Here is an 8,217-nt window from a genome sequence, read left to right as displayed (position 1 = left end):
TAGTCGGGACTCTCCTGCAGTAACTGGGTCAATTAAGGGTTGGTTTAAGTGCCTCCTGGTTTTTAAAATTGCTCCCCTGAGCTGCTGGCTCTGCTGCCTGCTACAGCAAATGTTCGGGTGCCATCAGCGTCGCACTTGGGCGTGGGCACTGACCCTGCGGAGGAGAGCTGAGACTCGCGTGTATTGTGTACCCTGCCGCCAGTGATCGTTTTCCCCTAGCAGATCTATTTTGAATCATTTCCCTAAATTTTAGAGGAACTTTAGGCTCTTTGTGCTATGATTTGTGAAGCTGTAGGGGCCCTCAGGCATTTGCTGCTGGCAGAGGAAAACCGCTTGTCGAATTTGTTGTAAATACTTTCTGTTTGGACAACAACGCCTGTGTGTGTGTGTGTGTGTGTGTGTGTGTGTGTGCGTGCTTTGACGACCCCCTGCGACGCCCCAGCTCCGCGAGGGAAGCTTTGAAGCGGCTCTGGGAAAACCTCTGCGGAAGAAACCGCTGCTAGTGACTTGCGGAAAAGGGACTCCACAATCAGTGAGATTGTAAAGTAGGTATGTTTATTCAGCGCTGGGCAGCACGGGAGGTCGTGGGCATGAAGATTGATGACTCTTCCTCGTCACCGCTAGTTGACCTCTTGTCTTTGCACAGACTCAGTTGCTCCTTGGCTCTTGTCCATCTGCAGGACCAGTTTCTCCCAGTTTCTTAAGACAGGCTCACTCTCTTATTAGGAGACTGACCTTGGTAAGGGGCCCAAGGCTTCTTGCTTTAGTTAATTGGCACAATGCACCATAGTTAGCAAAGACACTAAGTAGCATCCTAGTTTAACGCTGTCAGCGCTCTATCTCTACTTGATAAGATTCTCCTAACTCCCTCTCTCACTGGAGCCCACGCAGCCCTCCGTCCTGCCGAAGGACTTCACAGGGACTTCTGCCGGCTCCGGGTGCCCGCACACAGACAGAAATGGCTTTGAGAGAAAACAATCAGGAGGAGGAGAGCTCAGAGACTGCGGCCGGCTTCGGCCACCTTCCCCTCGCTTTCCCTCTCCGTGTTCAAACCGAGCACTGTTCTGCCGTCAACCTTCGCTGCCTCTGCCCGCGGCGCCGGGCTTTCGCGGGTGCCATTGCTCCTCTACATATTTTATCCTTCCTTTTGTAAGGAATGGTCCAGCAATTCGTGTCACTAAGGGATTTGAAGGGTTACCATCGAGGCCCGGGTCTAGGTGATAAGAGAACAAAGGGGTTTTTAGGGAAAAGTGCTGACTACTGCAGGGGATGTTGCTAGAGTTTCTGAAATCCGGCGCAGAGGCTCCCAAACGAGGAGGAAGGGGGAGCTGAAGGACAATTGAAGGACAAAAGCCTGAGAGGAAGACAACCAGCATTCAGCCCGAGCAAGCCCCGAGAGACCACCAGAGACTGGTACGCAGGCGCCCCTGGGAGGGGTTTTGGATTCCGGAAACCAATTCTAATAACCCTGCCTCTTCTCGAAGTAGTAATGAATATGTATTAGCCTGGGAGCATCAAAACCAGCCGCCTTACGTAACAGGCGTGCGTCCTGGGGGAGCAGAGACTCCCGGCGCACCCAGCGCTGCTTGCTTGCCTCTATTCGTTTAATAAATTGTAAACTTTGATTGTAATCCTATTTGGATTTATAACAGCCATTTATAACACTTTTTATATTTGTATTTTATTTAAGGCTGTCTTGCCCCCCTCCCCCCCCAGCCTCGCTGCTCGCCAATAAAGCTGGCGCAGGGGCTAAGGGATTTGAAGGGCCTGCTTGTACACCTAAGGGATTTGAGGGCCTGCTTGTACACCTTTGGGGACTGCCTCTTTTGGGGGGGGGGGGGGGGTGTTAGGAGCTGCTTGTATACTTTTTTAGGCATTCCTCTGAGAGGGGGTTGGGAGCTTCGTGTATACTGGGGGGGGAGGGCCTCCCTCGAGGTGGAAGCGGGGGGGGTTGGAGCGTTTCTACACTGTAGGGGCCTGCCTGTACACTTTTGGGGCCTGCCTTGGAGGGGTTGGGAACTGCTTGTACACCTTTGGGGCCTGCGCCTGCGCGGGGCGGGGGGGGTTAGGGGGTTGGAGCTGGTTTTAACCTTTCGGGCTTGCATCTGGAGGGGCTTGGGGCCTGCCTTTGGGGGGGTGGTTGTGAGCTGCTTGTATACTGTAGGGGCCTGCTTGTACACCTTTGGGGCCTGCGTCTGGGGGGGGGTGGGAGCTGCTTGTACACTGTTAGGGCCTGCCTTGGGGGAGGGGTTGGGGCATGTGCCTTGGGGGCATGGGGTTGGGAGCTGCTTCTACGCTGTAGGGGTCTGGGTCTTGGGGGGTTGGGGCTGTTTGTACACCTTTGGGGCGTGCCTCTGGGGAGGATGGGGAGTTGCTTGTACACCTTTGGGGCCTGTGTCTGGGGGGGGGTTGGGGCCTGTGCCGGGGGGGTTGGGAGCTGCTTGTACGCTCTAGGGTCCTCTGGCAGGCTTTGGGGCCTCCCTTTGAGGGGGGCAGTTGGGAGCTGGTTGTACACCTTTGGGGCCTGAGTCTGGGGTGTGGGGGCTGGGGCTGAGGCCTGGGGCCTGGGGCATGCATCTGGGTGGTGGTGGTGGGGGGTCCAGTTCATGGGGGGGGTGGGTTGGGAGCTGCTTGTGGACAGTTGGGGTCTGCATCCGGGTGTGGCTGGGGCCTGCTTGTAGACTTCTGCAGCCTGTGTCTGGTGTTTGGGGGCTTTTCTGTAGTGTTTGGGGATTGCATTTTGGCTTTGGGATGTGTCTAGAGCTTCTGGGGCCTAGCTGTAGTGCTTGGGGCCTGCGTCTGGGGCTTTTCTGTAGCATTTTGGTAGCGTGTTTGTGATTTGGGGTCTGTATCCAGGGTTTTGCCTTTTTTGTAGTTTTCAGCTTTGTGTCTGTTTCTTTGTTGGTTGCCTGGGGTTTGGGGTTTGGATCATTAGTCAGTGTCATTAGCGTCGGGGGGTTGATATGAAGGGTTAGGGTTGTGGTTAGAGTTGTTAGGGTTAAAGAGAATAAGGATTTTAGGGTAAGGGGATCAAGGTTGTGGGAATAAAAATGTTTTTGCACAGAGTTACATCGTTTAGAGGGAAGGAGGGTGGTATTGATATATGCTTGCAGTGATAAGAAAGCTTAACAGACAACCTTGTAAAATGCAGACAACCAGAATCCTTAGAGCAATTGGGTGGAAATCACGGTGTAAGAAACATTACCACCTCAAAGAGGAAAACAGTCAAGAAAAAAATAAAATTGACTAGTAACAGGCCAGCAGCTGTGTATTTTCTGTGAAGCACTGGATAGATTGTGAACATGGATTACCCAGTCAATGGGGAAACTGGGGAGGGTCCTGGTCACCGAGAGGAAAAAAAAATTATATAAACTGTGTTATGGAACTAGTAGGTGGCTTGTGGGACGCCTGCCATTGCAATCGTGAATAAAAATGCTACCTCACTGAGATACTTGCCTGAGCCTATGGTATTGGTTACAGAGTGTTTCTAATAAGGTGTTAGGGTTTTAAGGTTTCAGGGCTAAGGCACTAGGGTTGGGTTTCAGGGTTAGGGTTTCCAGGGTTTAGGGTTAGGATTTTAAGGTTGTTAGGGTTGGAGTTATAAGGGTTAGGGTTTGGGGGTTAGTGTGTTAAGGTTTTAAAGTATTTTGTGGTTTTAGTGTTGATAGGGTTTTTAGGGTTAGGGTCTTAGGGTTTTAGTTATGGTCAGGTATTTAGGGTTAGGGTTTTAAGGTCTTATTTTTTTTTTTTTAAGGTTAGGGTCTCCAGCGTTAGGGCTTTGAGAATCTTTACGTTTTGGGTTAGGGTTTAGAGGGTCTTAATTTTTAGGGTTAGGGCTTTTAGGCGTAGGTCTAGTGTGGTAAATTTTATCGGGTTAGGACTGTAAGGGTTTTTAGGGTTAGGGTTTCTACGGTTTTTTGGGGTAGGGGTTAGGGTTAGATCCGTGGGAGCCGTAGTGTTAGGGGTCAGGGTTCTTAGGGGTAAGGCCCAATATTAGGGTGGAAGGCCAAACTAAGGGGGGAGCCCCCCCCCAAAATTGAAGGGTCGAAGCCCCAATTTAGGGGAAGAAACGTCAAAATTGTGGGGTCCCCCAAAATTGGGCGGAAGAGCTCTTAATATTGGGGGAAACCCAAAAAAGGAGGGTGGGGGACTCTAAAATTGGTTGTGTCCCCCCCAAAATTGGTTGTGTCCCCCCCAAAATTGGTTGTGTCCCCCCCAATTAGGGGAGGAACCCCCAAAATTGGGTGGGCGAACCCCCATATTGGGGGGGCAGAACACTTAAATGGAAGTGTGAAATTCCAGAATTGAATGTGGACCCCCCAGAACAGTCTTCAGGGGTTTAGTGTGGTAAATTTTATCGGGTTAGGGCTGTAAGGGTTTTTAGGGTTAGGGTTTCTAGGGTTTGTTGGGGTAGGGGTTAGGGTTAGATCTGTGGTTGCCATAGCGTTAGGGGTCAAGGTTCTTAGGGGTTAGGCCTAATATTAGGGCGGAAGGCCAAAATAAGAGGGTGGGAGCCCCCCCCAAAATTGAAGGGTTGAAGCCCCAAGTTAGGGGAAGGAACGTCAAAATTGTGGGGTCCCCCAAAATTGGGCAGAAGAACTTTTAATATTAGGGGGGAACCCAAAAAAGGAGGGTGGGGGACTCTAAAATCGGTTGTGTCCCCCCCAAATTAGGGGAGGAACCCCCAAAATTGGGTGGGCGAACCCCCATATTGGGGGGGCAGAACACTTAAATGGAAGTGTGAAATTCCAGAACTGAATGTGGACCCCCCCAGAACAGTCTTCAGGGGCTTAGTGTGGTAAATTTTATCGGGTTAGGGCTGTAAGGGTTTTTAGGGTTAGGGTTTCTAGGGTTTGTTGGGGTAGGGGTTAGGGTTAGATCTGTGGTTGCCATAGCGTTAGGGGTCAAGGTTCTTAGGGGTTAGGCCTAATATTAGGGCGGAAGGCCAAAATAAGAGGGTGGGAGCCCCCCCCAAAATTGAAGGGTTGAAGCCCCAAGTTAGGGGAAGGAACGTCAAAATTGTGGGGTCCCCCAAAATTGGGCGGAAGAACTTTTAATATTAGGGGGGAACCCAAAAAAGGAGGGTGGGGGACTCTAAAATCGGTTGTGTCCCCCCCAAATTAGGGGAGGAACCCCCAAAATTGGGTGGGCGAACCCCCAAATTGGGGGGAAGAAGACTTAAATGGAAGTGTGAAATTCCAGTATTGGATGTGGACCCCCCAGAACAGTCTTCAGGGGTTTAGTGTGGTAAATTTTATCGGGTTAGGGCTGTAAGGGTTTTTAGGGTTAGGGTTTCTAGGGTTTGTTGGGGTAGGGGTTAGGGTTAGATCCGTGGTTGCCATAGGGTTAGGGGTCAAGGTTCTTAGGGGTTAGGCCTAATATTAGGGTGGAAGGCCAAAATAAGAGGGGAGGAGCCCACCCAAAATTGAAGGGTTGAAGCCCAAAGTTAGGGGAAGGAACGTCAAAATTGTGGGGTCCCCCAAAATTGAGCGGAAGAGCTCTTAATATTGGGGGAAACCCAAAAAAGGAGGGTGGGGGACTCTAAAATTGGTTGTGTCCCCCCCAAAATTGGTTGTGTCCCCCCCAAAATTGGTTGTGTCCCCCCCAATTAGGGGAGGAACCCCCAAAATTGGGTGGGCGAACCCCCATATTGGGGGGGCAGAACACTTAAATGGAAGTGTGAAATTCCAGAATTGAATGTGGACCCCCCAGAACAGTCTTCAGGGGTTTAGTGTGGTAAATTTTATCGGGTTAGGGCTGCAAGGGTTTTTAGGGTTAGGGTTTCTAGGGTTTGTTGGGGTAGGGGTTAGGGTTAGATCCGTGGTTGCCATAGGCTTAGGGGTCAAGGTTCTTAGGGGTTAGGCCTAATATTAGGGCGGAAGGCCAAAATAAGAGGGGGGGAGCCCCCCCCAAAATCGAAGGGTTGAAGCCCAAAGTTAGGGGAAGGAACGGCCAAATTGTGGGGTCCCCCAAAATTGGGCGGAAGAACTCTTTAATATTAGGGGGGAACCCAAAAAAGGAGGGTGGGGGACTCTACAATTGGGGGGGACCCCCAAAATTGGTCGGGTCCCCCCAAATTAGGGGAGGAACCCCCAAAATTGGGTGGGTGAACCCCCAAATTGGGGGGAAGAAGACTTAAATGGAAGTGTGAAATTCCAGAATTGAATGTGGACCCCCCCCAGACCTGGGGAGGAATCCCCAAACTTGGGGGGGACCCCCAAAATTGGGGTTAAAGCCCCAGATCCCGGGGAGCTAAGCCCCAAATTAAGGGAAGGAACCTCAAACATGTGGTGAGAACCCCAACATTGGGGGAAAGAACCTTAATATTAGGGTGGCAGGCCAAGAAAGGATGGTGGGGGCCTCCAAAATTGTGGGGGGCTTGGAATTGGGGGGAATCCCCAAAATGGAGGGGGAACCCCAAAAGTGGGGGGGGGGGCGAAGCACCAAATTAGGGGAAGGAACCCCAAAATTGCGGGGAAGAACTCTGAAATGGAGAGCTGAAAACCCGAAATTGAGGGGAAACCCCCCAAAACGGCGGGAAAACCCTCCATAAACACGAAACCGGTAATGTAACAGAGCAAAAAATGGCGTCCTACGGCAAGGTGCGAGGCTCAATTTTCTGGGGAGTGCTGGGAAATGTAGTTCTTGGCCACCGGGTTTCCGGGAGTCCATATTGTTTTCCCAGAGCATGCCGGGAGATGTAGTTCTCGGACACTGGGCTTCCGGGAGGCCATGTTGGTTTCCCATCTTTGCTAGGCTCCGGGTGCTCTGGCTTCACAGAGAAACCCCCAAACTGAAAAATGTACCTGCTAATATATTGGGCTCTAAATGTAGCCCTGGGTTAATTGAATAACAATCCCTGGGTAAGATTGAAGTGCAGGAGGGGTTGGCTACGGTTTTAAGAGCCGGTTTGCAGAAAAGGGATTTCCCGTTAAGAAATGGCATATACTGATTGTTCTCTTCCTTGCTCTGCCAAGACCTGAAGCACATCTTGGAAGCCAGGCAGAATCCGTGGAGCCAGTGGAGTTCTCAAGCTCGACTTCAGCTTCTTCCCAGCTAGAAGAAGCAAGGACACGCCGGCTGAGTTCCACAGGCAACGCGCCCGTATCTGTAGACGAGGATTTAGAGATGCTACTTTGGGAACTCTCAGACGGCATACTGGAAGCCGAGCTCGACTTGGACCCAGGGAAGGATGAGGATGACCTCCTCCTTGAGCTTTCCAAGATGATTGATGATTGAACTGCATAGTCCTATGGTATATTAAAAAAAAAAAAAAAAAAAAAACAACAACAAAAAAAAACTCTTCTTCTTGTTGGATACCCCGAGGTGATCCTTTTTCTAACTGAGGCTTTGCAATGAGACTTAAAGCACAGTTGGAACTGGTAGAAATTGGCAGGATCTGCACTCAGTTGTCCTAAGTTTTCCTGCTGGTCAGAGTTAAGGTCTTGTGCATGGTTCCGTAACTATAGGTGGCTACCTTTGATATCAAGAGGACAAAGCACTTGTTTCTTTTGGCACAGAAAGATGTCCATCGGCACGCTGTGGTGGCTGTGAATTGACGTAGTGATGGAGCGATGCTCTGAAGGCTTAAACGGAAAGCTTCTTCCTTCCGCCCCCCTTGGCAAAGCTCGATGTTGGGCACATTGTGAAGCCTGGGTGTTCTGATTTCTCGGACAGTTGATACCCAAATCCCGGAGTTACTATGTCAACTCTTGACTTTTATTTGTGTATGCCATTGTTTTGACTGTAATCTTTTCAGATGATGAAGCTGTAGGGGCGGGAGGGAGCAAAATAATTATTCTAGCGTTGTGGACCAAACATGCTGCCAGGAGTGGTGGTGGTGGGGTCAGCCCACCCGGCCTTACTTTCAATTATCAGGGATGATAAAATGGTGTGAAAAGCAGCAGCTCTGCGATACGGCTACGCTACCCCCACTCCCTTCTCTTGTGCTGTACCAAAGTTCCCCCAAGCTTTGGTTGGTGCTTTTTGCTGGTGACAGTAGGACTCCAGGGCGAGTAGTCGGGACTCTCCTGCAGTAACTGGGTCAATTAAGGGTTGGTTTAAGTGCCTCCTGGTTTTTAAAATTGCTCCCCTGAGCTGCTGGCTCTGCTGCCTGCTACAGCAAATGTTCGGGTGCCATCAGCGTCGCACTTGGGCGTGGGCACTGACCCTGCGGAGGAGAGCTGAGACTCGCGTGTATTGTGTACCCTGCCGCCA

At 50.9% G+C, this 8,217-nt stretch overlaps 1 long non-coding RNA gene across 1 annotated transcript; it reads left to right on the top strand.

Annotated features, from left to right (window-relative positions):
* Positions 1-6,637: 6,637 nt before the first annotated feature.
* On the top strand, positions 6,638-7,871 carry LOC310891206. Its single transcript, XR_014577477.1, has 2 exons — positions 6,638-6,863; positions 6,978-7,871. It is a non-coding gene; the product is annotated as an uncharacterized lncRNA (long non-coding RNA).
* Positions 7,872-8,217: the final 346 nt, after the last annotated feature.

This window comes from Anser anser (assembly GCF_964211835.1).
Source record: "Anser anser genome assembly, contig: HAP1_SCAFFOLD_567, whole genome shotgun sequence".
In the NCBI taxonomy this organism is placed as follows: Eukaryota; Metazoa; Chordata; class Aves; order Anseriformes; family Anatidae; genus Anser; species Anser anser.
Note: the sequence above shows the minus strand (reverse complement) of the source record. Positions and strands in the feature narration are given on the sequence as shown.